The sequence below is a fragment of the Protopterus annectens genome, chromosome 7.part0, assembly GCF_019279795.1.
Source record: "Protopterus annectens isolate FY-2018-M chromosome 7.part0, PAN1.0, whole genome shotgun sequence".
In the NCBI taxonomy this organism is placed as follows: Eukaryota; Metazoa; Chordata; order Ceratodontiformes; family Protopteridae; genus Protopterus; species Protopterus annectens.
This window is the reverse complement of record NC_056739.1, coordinates 1,641,747,577-1,641,756,483: the sequence shown is the minus strand read 5'-3', so window position 1 is coordinate 1,641,756,483 and position 8,907 is coordinate 1,641,747,577.

The window sequence follows — 8,907 nt, the reverse complement described above, 5'->3', positions numbered from 1 at the left end:
AAATATATATATGTAGACAACAACATCATTGAATATTATTGAATATAACATAAATTCTAGCCAATAAGCAAGCTTTAATGTTTATAAGGTTTCGCTGTCAAGAAAGGCTTGAATGAGACCTTATCATTCAGACCATACGCTTTATGTGCTTGTAGCCTCATTATCCATCTACATTCCATCTCTTCAGTATGGTTCTTAATATTACCTAGTCTACTACTCTTCTTGGCCAGTTCCAAGACCATAAATTTAAAGTTGTGTGTCATGCCATTATCCAGGACATCTGCTAGGGCATTATTTGTATTTTCTTTGTTAATGGCATATATGTGTTCCCTTCGCTTTTTGATTATTTACTGCTTAGCGACTGCATTTTCGCCTGTTTATACAGCTCTGCATTCTATTTAAACTGTTTTTGTGTTGATTAACTGTTTTGCACTTTTAAAAAAGTTATTTGTTGCTTAACTTTACCTGTAGGCTAACACACTCAAGTGCGCTAGCCGTTTAAAAGCATTTATAGCATTTACTGTCTGTTTTTCCTCTGTTTTCTGCAAAAAAATATTTTGTTTTCCTGCCTTACTGAACTAGAATAGTCCAGTCTTCAGAGTTTGCTGATCTCTGGGCTTTGGCTTGGTTCCTGTGCTATTCCGTATCCTTATTTGGATAAAGGGAAGCTTCTTTGTTCACCAGTGGGAGTGGGGAGCACTGAGCAGCCTATTTGTCCCTAGAGCAGTGGTTCCAGCCAGAAACTTGTAGTCTATTGGCCATTTTGGGTCAATTCCTAGCTCTTTTCAACCCCCTGCTATAAAGCCTGCTTTAGCGCGCTTTTGCATGATTTAGCGCGGAGTTGCCCATAGAGCACCATCGGGCAGCGCCGGTTAAACAAGGTTAAACTATTTCTGGCTCCGTAAAGTCTGCTCTTTAATTTTTCCCTTAGAACTTCTCTACTTGCAATCTAAACAGTCTATTCTCTATCTCAAAAGCTCAGCACTTGCTCCTAAAGCATTTTATATAGGTAAAGTACTTATATACTAAACAAAGTACTACATTAGCCTAGAATCCCCTTGAGTACCCATTTCCCTATAGGTCCCTTCTGACTCAGTTACACAGCAAACTTTTTCACTTTTTCTAGCATGTCGAAGGGTCAGTTGCTAGCGTCCTCTCCTGTTCAGCTGGTGAATCTGGGCATCTTGAGGCAATGTTGCAATTGCCTCATGTACACAGACAACCCACTCCTTCTCCCACAAAACACAAATACATGTGAGAGATGCAACTATATAGCCAAACTGGAGGCAGAGCTCTCTCAACTCAGGACTGGCAAGACCAGACAGGAGGAGAAGGAAACCACTCACACCACAAACCCTGTTTCACATAGAACTATCACAACTGCAAAACAAACACATAAACAAACAAAGACATACTCGGAGGCACTGATCAAAAATCTACCAAAACTACAGAGGCCTCCAAAGCAGACACCCAAGCAACTGCCACCTCAAGACATAAGATATGCAACACATAGTTCTCAAAGTCAGTGTGCTAAACAGTCACAGCCCTTAAGGCAAAACACAATGCCAGACACACTTGTTATAGGTGACTCCATAGTCAGACACACTGACGTCCCACTCACCAGACTGAACAAGGAAAAGATCACAGTAAGCTGCCTGTCGGGCGCTAGAATCCGCCACATAACACAAGCACTCAGGTCACTCCACAGCAAGTACAAGTATGACTCAGTCATTGTCCATGCCGGTGTGAATGACCTGAGACATACCTCCCTGGACTACATAAAAAGAGACATAGAAGACCTCTCAGATTATGTAGCCCAGGCCGGTATGACCCTCATCCTGAGCAGTATCCTACCCTCACCAAGAATGATGCCACAATACAGAGACAAAATGATCAGCTTTAATAATTGGCTTAATTACTGGTGTCATTCTAAGGGGATCCAATGTCTGTCTGCCTGGGATGACATGCTCGACAAGCCATGCTGCTTCACAAGGGACGGCTTGCACCTGTCACCCCTGGGCTTCTGGATATTGGCAAAGGCTCTTGCCACCCCCATAGTGCCTTTTTTAGGCAAGGCTCAAATGATAAACCTACCACCCTAGAAAACAAAAATGGAAAAAAACTAAGGGTAATACTGCTCAATGCCAGAAGTCTAAACCTCAAGATGCACGCCCTTGAAGCCCTCCTCAGTATGGAGAGCATCGATGTCTGTGCTGTGACTGAAACCTGGTTCAAGGCTCCTGAGAGCACCCCAGCACTATCAGGTTATACCTCATATCATGCGTTCCAGCCCCAAAATCCGGACCGAACCACAAAAGGAGGGGGAGTATCCATATTCATAAAGGATACCCACACCTCCAGGTTAGTGGCAACGCACAAAGCATCGGAGCCCATCCAGATGCAATTAACCATAGGTAAAACTGCCCTACAGTTTGTAGCATGCTACAGACCACCCTCTCAAACTCAGGAAATCCACACAGCCTTCCTGAAGATACTGGAGAGTATGAATGTCTCTCCAAACACCATCATATTGGGTGACTTCAACTACCCAAACATAGACTGGGAACATTACTCAAGCCCCAGCACCCTAGCCCAAAGGTTCCTGGAGTTCATAAACTCAAATGCTATGGAACAACTAGTCACCATTCCCACAAGAGGAGAAAATATACTAGACCTGATCATCACAAGCATGGGGACAAAATGCTCCACACCAGAAGTATATCCCTCATTGGTGAGATCAGACCATAAATTAATCTCACTGGAGATCCACATCCCACCCCCAACCCCAGCAAAAAAGACCACAGTGAAGAACTTCTCAAAAGCAAACTTCACACTTCTTAAGACTGGAGTGGTATCCTTCAAGGCCCCCGAGCCAGTGGGAACCACAACCCACGCTGCTGAAACCCTTACAAATGCCTTCTACGAGCACCTCCAGGAATGTATGGATCAAGCAATCCCTAATAAAATCAAGACCCTTTCCACCAAAGGCAGGCGCCCAGTCTGGTGGACCCCAGCCATAAACAAACTCTACAACAAGAGGAGAAAGCTACTACATGACAGAGCAAAATCCCTAAAAGGGAAGGCATCTCTGATCAATACTAGCAAAAAATTACGATCACTCATAAAATCATCCAAGGCCAACTTTGAGAGAAAAATTGCTAAAGACACAAAAGACAATCATAAGGCCTTCTTTAGCTATGTTAGAAACCTGGGTGGAAACTCCCAGATATGCTCAGAATTAGTCCAAAATGATACAAAAATCACTGAACCCACAGACATTGCCAACATACTGGCAGACAGGTTCAGTGCAAATTTCTCCCCCCCCCCCAAAAGGAGAAATATCTATCCCACCAGAGTCTAGCCTCCCAAACATCTCAGATGCCCAGGTGAGAGCTGCTCTCTCTAAAGCAAAAAACACAGCATCAATGGGACTGGACGGTGTCCCCAGCTGTGTGCTACACAAACTCAATGAGGAACTAAACCCACACATAAGGCTGCTGTTTAATCTTAGCCTTACTACAGGATACGTACCCAAAGAATGGCGTACGGCAACTGTGGTCCCACTCCACAAAGGCGGTGCTTCTATGGATCCTGGAAATTACCGCCCCATAAGCTTGACGAGCCTTGTCTGCAAAGCTATGGAGAGGATCATAATGGAACTCATAAATAAAGACATTGGGGACCTACAGACACTGGATCCTACCCAATTTGGCTTTGTCAAGGGCAAATCCTGCCTCTTGAACTTGGTTGACTTTTTCGAAACAGTCACTAAGGCCATTGATGAGGGTAAGGCAGTTCACACAGCCTACCTTGACCTAGCAAAAGCGTTCAATACAATACCCCACTCAGGCATCATAGAAAAGCTCACCAGCTTAGATGTAAACCCATATGTCACAAGATGGGTTGCAAACTGGCACAAGGACAGAACCCACAGGGTTAGAGTTGCTGGTACCATATCATACTCTAAGCCGGTCACGAGCGGTGTCCCACAGGGCTCAGTCCTGGGCCCCCTCTTGTTCAGCATTTATTTTTCTGAAGTGCAGACAAACATAGGGGGATTATGGCTGACAAAATTTGCAGATGACTGCAAACTGGGCACCATAATTGACACTCCATCAGACACAGACATCCTCCAGAGAGGTCTCATAGAAATGGATAACTGGTGCCAGAGCCATGGCCTTAAGCTAAATGCCAAAAAATGTATAGTCATACCCTTTGGGAAAAACAAGGTAACCCCTAATTACCACATAGGTGGTAATCCATTAAACATGGAAGAAGTTATCAGGGACCTGGGGACCCAAGTTGACAGTAACCTCTCTTTTGACACTCACATTGCCAAAGTGGTTAGGAAGACCTTCTACATTGCCCACCTGATCATGAAGGGATTCACATCCAGATCAGGAGAGGTCATTATACCCCTGTACTCTTCACTTATCAGACCAATGATTGAGTACAACGCCCCGTTCGGAATGTACCTTACCCGACACCTGCAGCAGTTGGAAAGACCCCAAAAGTTCCTCACCAAAAGGAAAAAGGGGCTCAAACATATGTCATACGCTGCCTGACTGAAGAAACTCCAGCTCTATTTAGTCGCATACCGTCTGCTCAGAGGTGATCTGTGCCTGACATACAAGGTCATGTCCAACCCGGAATTAATGGACATGCTCCACCTCAAAATATCCAAATCCACAAGAGCCACGAGAGCAAGAGACTTAAACCTCAACACAGATATAAATAGGACATGCTGGAGGGACAGATTCATCACCCAGAGACTCCCTACACTATGGAACAGAATCCCAGTCCATGTGAGGCAGAGCCCCTCACTGACTCTGTTCAAGAGAAATCTTGACGAGTGGATGGGAGATCGTAGGTTTACCCCAGGAATCATCTCTGTGTCACTGCTGGAAAGAGGCACAGCAAACTAATGGGTATAGTATTCTCATCCTAAGGGGTGGTGAAAGCCACACACACTCTGGCTAGGCTTATAAATGCCCTAGGGCAGATAGCCTAGTATGAACCTATGAAACTATGAACCTATGAACCTAATACGTTCTCATAATGTCCTGTTTGTTTTTCCCACATAGAAAAACTTGCATATTTGGCATTGGGCTAAATAAACTAAATCTCTAGATCTGCAATCTGCATAAAACTTAAAAGTATACTCTCGTCCAGTTGCTGGGTGAATAAACCTGTCTTCATTGTTTATATATGTACACTGGTTGCAAGATCTACATGCATGAGTCCCTATCCTTTGAGAAAACTTACTATTCATGCTATTTCTTTCATAACATAGTAGCCTTTTTAATGAATTCATATTCCTATAAGTTATGTTAGGTCTAATGTCAACCAGATCCCTTATTTTCTCATCAGTTGTCAGAAGTCTCCAATTGTTATTGATGACTTCTTTGATTAATGTATTCCTATTGGTAAAGGGAATAATCAATCTATTCTTATTGTGTATCTCAGAATCCTTTCTATTTAAAGTATTTTCTGTCTGTCTATGAAAAAAAGGTTTACCCTTTCCCGTTCCATGTTTACTGCATAATGCAAGTGTGTCACTAATTTCTCTCTGCTTATATCCTCTGTCTAGAAAATTCTTTGCTAGTGTCTTCTGTTGTTCCTGATACATATCCTCCTGTGTTGTTAACCTGGATGCTCTATAAACCTGGCCCTTCAATATATTTGAATAAACATGTTGGGGATGCATGCTATTACAATGTAATAAATTGTTTTTCCAACACGGTTTTCTATACATGACTGTCTCCATGCCATTAAGTCCCATGTTTAGTCTAACATCTAAGAATTCTATGGTGTCAAATGAATGTGTACATTCAAACCTCAAAATATCCGTAGTGCCATTTATATAAGTGACAAATTCATTCAATTCTTCCTCAGTGCCACTCCAAGCGATAAACACATCATCCACAAAGCGTCCATAATACTTAATACTATCATGGAATGGAGTATTGCCCAATACATAAGTGCTCTCCCAATACGCCAAAACCAAGTTAGCATAAGAGTTAGCAGAAGGGGTCCCCATCGCTACCCCTTTCTGCTGCAAATAGTGTCTTCATATATCAAAACATTGTTGCTCAATACAATGTCCAAGATCAACATCCATTTCATAACTAGATTACTCGGGATGTCTTTCTCTATGAGCATTAACCTTACATACTCCATCCCTGTGTTATTAGGTATTGAAGTGAATAAAGAGACCACATCTAAGGTCACTAATATGACATTCACTACACATAATCCGGATACATTGTGTTCAGCTAGGTTTTCGAGAAAGTGTTGTGTATCCTTCACTATTGATTTAATCCCCTCCACGATTGGTTTAAACTGCTTATCCAAATAAATAGACATAGGCTCAGTGAGCCATCCAATCCCTGAGACAATGGGTCTCAGTGGAGGGTTAAGTAAATCCTTATGGACTTTCGGTAACCCCCTAAAAACGGGAATCATCGTTTTTTCTACCAGAAAATACTTAAATATATATATATATATATATATGTATATATATATATATATATATATATATATATATATATATCAACATCTATCACATTGCTTAGCAGTAAATCATATAAATGACTATGTACATCTTTAATAATCTTATTCAATGAGGAGCCATTCAAAGGTTGATATGTTAAATCATCTAATAATAGGTCATTTATCTTATTAATATACATGTCATGGTCCATTATCACAATCGCCCCACCCTTATCAGCTTGTCGTATTATAATGTCATTATTTCTTTGTAAACTTAGTATGGCTTCTTTTTCACTCAAGGTCATATTAAAGAAATCCGGTTTAATATCATTCCTTTTATATAAATCTATCAAATCCTTCTCACATGCACGCTCAAAGGCATCTAACATAGGGTGTAGTTGTGGTGTAAAAGTCGAGGGTTTCCTAAGACCATTCATGTCATCATCAGCATTTGTATTACATGCGTGATTACCAAACAGCAATTTCAAACTAATATTTCTAGTAAACATCTTAATGTCTATTATAATGTCAATGACATCAGTAAAACCAGAAGGTATGAAATTTAGTCCCTTGTTCAAAACAGAGACCTTGTGTTCTGTTAGACAGTACCTTGAAATGTTGACCACTAAACCCTGTTCTTGGGTCGTAGCGCTTTCTTTTGTAACTTGTACATTTCCTCGGTACTCTTCCTTTTTCTTACCTTGTTCTGTGGTGACCATGTTTTTCGTTCGAACTGCCTGTTCGGCAGAGGAAAAGAATGAAATCCATTCCCCTTGATAAACACTTCATGATCCAAAGTGGCAGTGGAGTCAGAAGGAGTGGTATCAAGTATTCTTCTTCTAACGACCCTTGTATTTGAACTAACTGTTTAACTCAATTCTTGTACTTGCGAAGTATTAGCTATATCCACGCCATTTTGATGCACCATCGCCTCCACTACTACTCTGCCTGCTGACGTCATTGCATTGCCTGTATCTACTCGTGGGTTATCATAGCCAACGACATTGCTTGTTCCTGCCTCTGCCCCCATGATAGGCGCAGAAGTTGATGCTAGTGAATTGCTTCTAGTAATAGTCTCATCTTTTTTATTTTTGACATTATTATTAAATCGTCCATGTGCTCTATTTTTATTAATGTAATTATTGTTCACATTGTCTTTAGGCCAAGAAAACACATTTCCATTCTGAAAATCGATGAAATCACATTCAAGTTTTCTTTTTTTATCTTGCATCAATTTATTATCTAAAGAAGACACTATGGTTTTTAAGTCATCATATAAAATTTTCATTTCCGTAGATTTTAGTAAGAGCTTGAGCTCCACTTCAATAGTATTGACTTCAGCAGTTAATGTTTTCTCTATCAAGCTGTATTGTTCAACAAGCAATTTAATATAGCCGTAGCTCGTATCTAAATTCAATTTCTGCCACTTACATAACAAGTCCGGGTAAGTAGTTCCAAAGGTCGGCATCTTCAACACCCTCAAACCTCTAGGAACTACTTGGAAACTAAGACACGCTTCCATATGCTGTTTCTGCCATTGTATGCTCTTTAATTTCTGAAGTTTGTTTTCAAGTTTTCTGGTTATTAATATAACCTCCATATTGTGCAGCGTGTTCACAGTGGCTTCTCCATTAGCAGTAAGTTCCTTCATAGTGAGTTTTAACAGTGGATTAGTGGTGACACTAGTTAAACCACTGAACAAAAGTCCATGCATAAACTGTGGCATTTCAGTTTCATCCAATATTTCAATATCATCAGCCATGTCCCAGGAGCAATGTAGAAATGCAACCAAATGCAACTAAATCAACGAAACCACAACTTGCTGGGTGAGTGATTTGCATGTTGTACTCAAACCTGAATGTTGCTGCTTCTAGTACACACTTGTCAGTGTAGAACTTTACTCACCGCTCCACGTGCTTACACAAGATACATGGGAGTATGTACTTTCTTTTCTAATTAAACAATTAACTGCTATACAAAAGTAGTTATTGCAATGTATTCCTCTGGCACATGAACTGTTTGTGAACTACTATACTGTAAATATTAATTACCTCACTTCTGAACAGTTTGTTGTTTATTTGTGTTGACATTAGCATTGGCTGCTCAAGACAACTGGACACATTTCAGTACTGAGTATGCCTACCTACATCCTTGGGAGAGCCTGAATACACAGGTATATTGTTTTTTTTGGGTAGGGGTGCAGAAGTACAGAGATCATTATATATTACTGTGTGATGTTTATCTTGCTGAACATACAGGGTTGCTGTGTACCTGTTAGTCTACAAGGCAAGTAGTCTGTCTGTGTAGCTCCCACTTTTGGACATATCCAGATGGTAGCCAGAGGTTAGCCTATTATTCTTTGTCTGTGCACCACACCAGTCTTTTCTGCACTGGAACAATGGCATTGTCACAGTT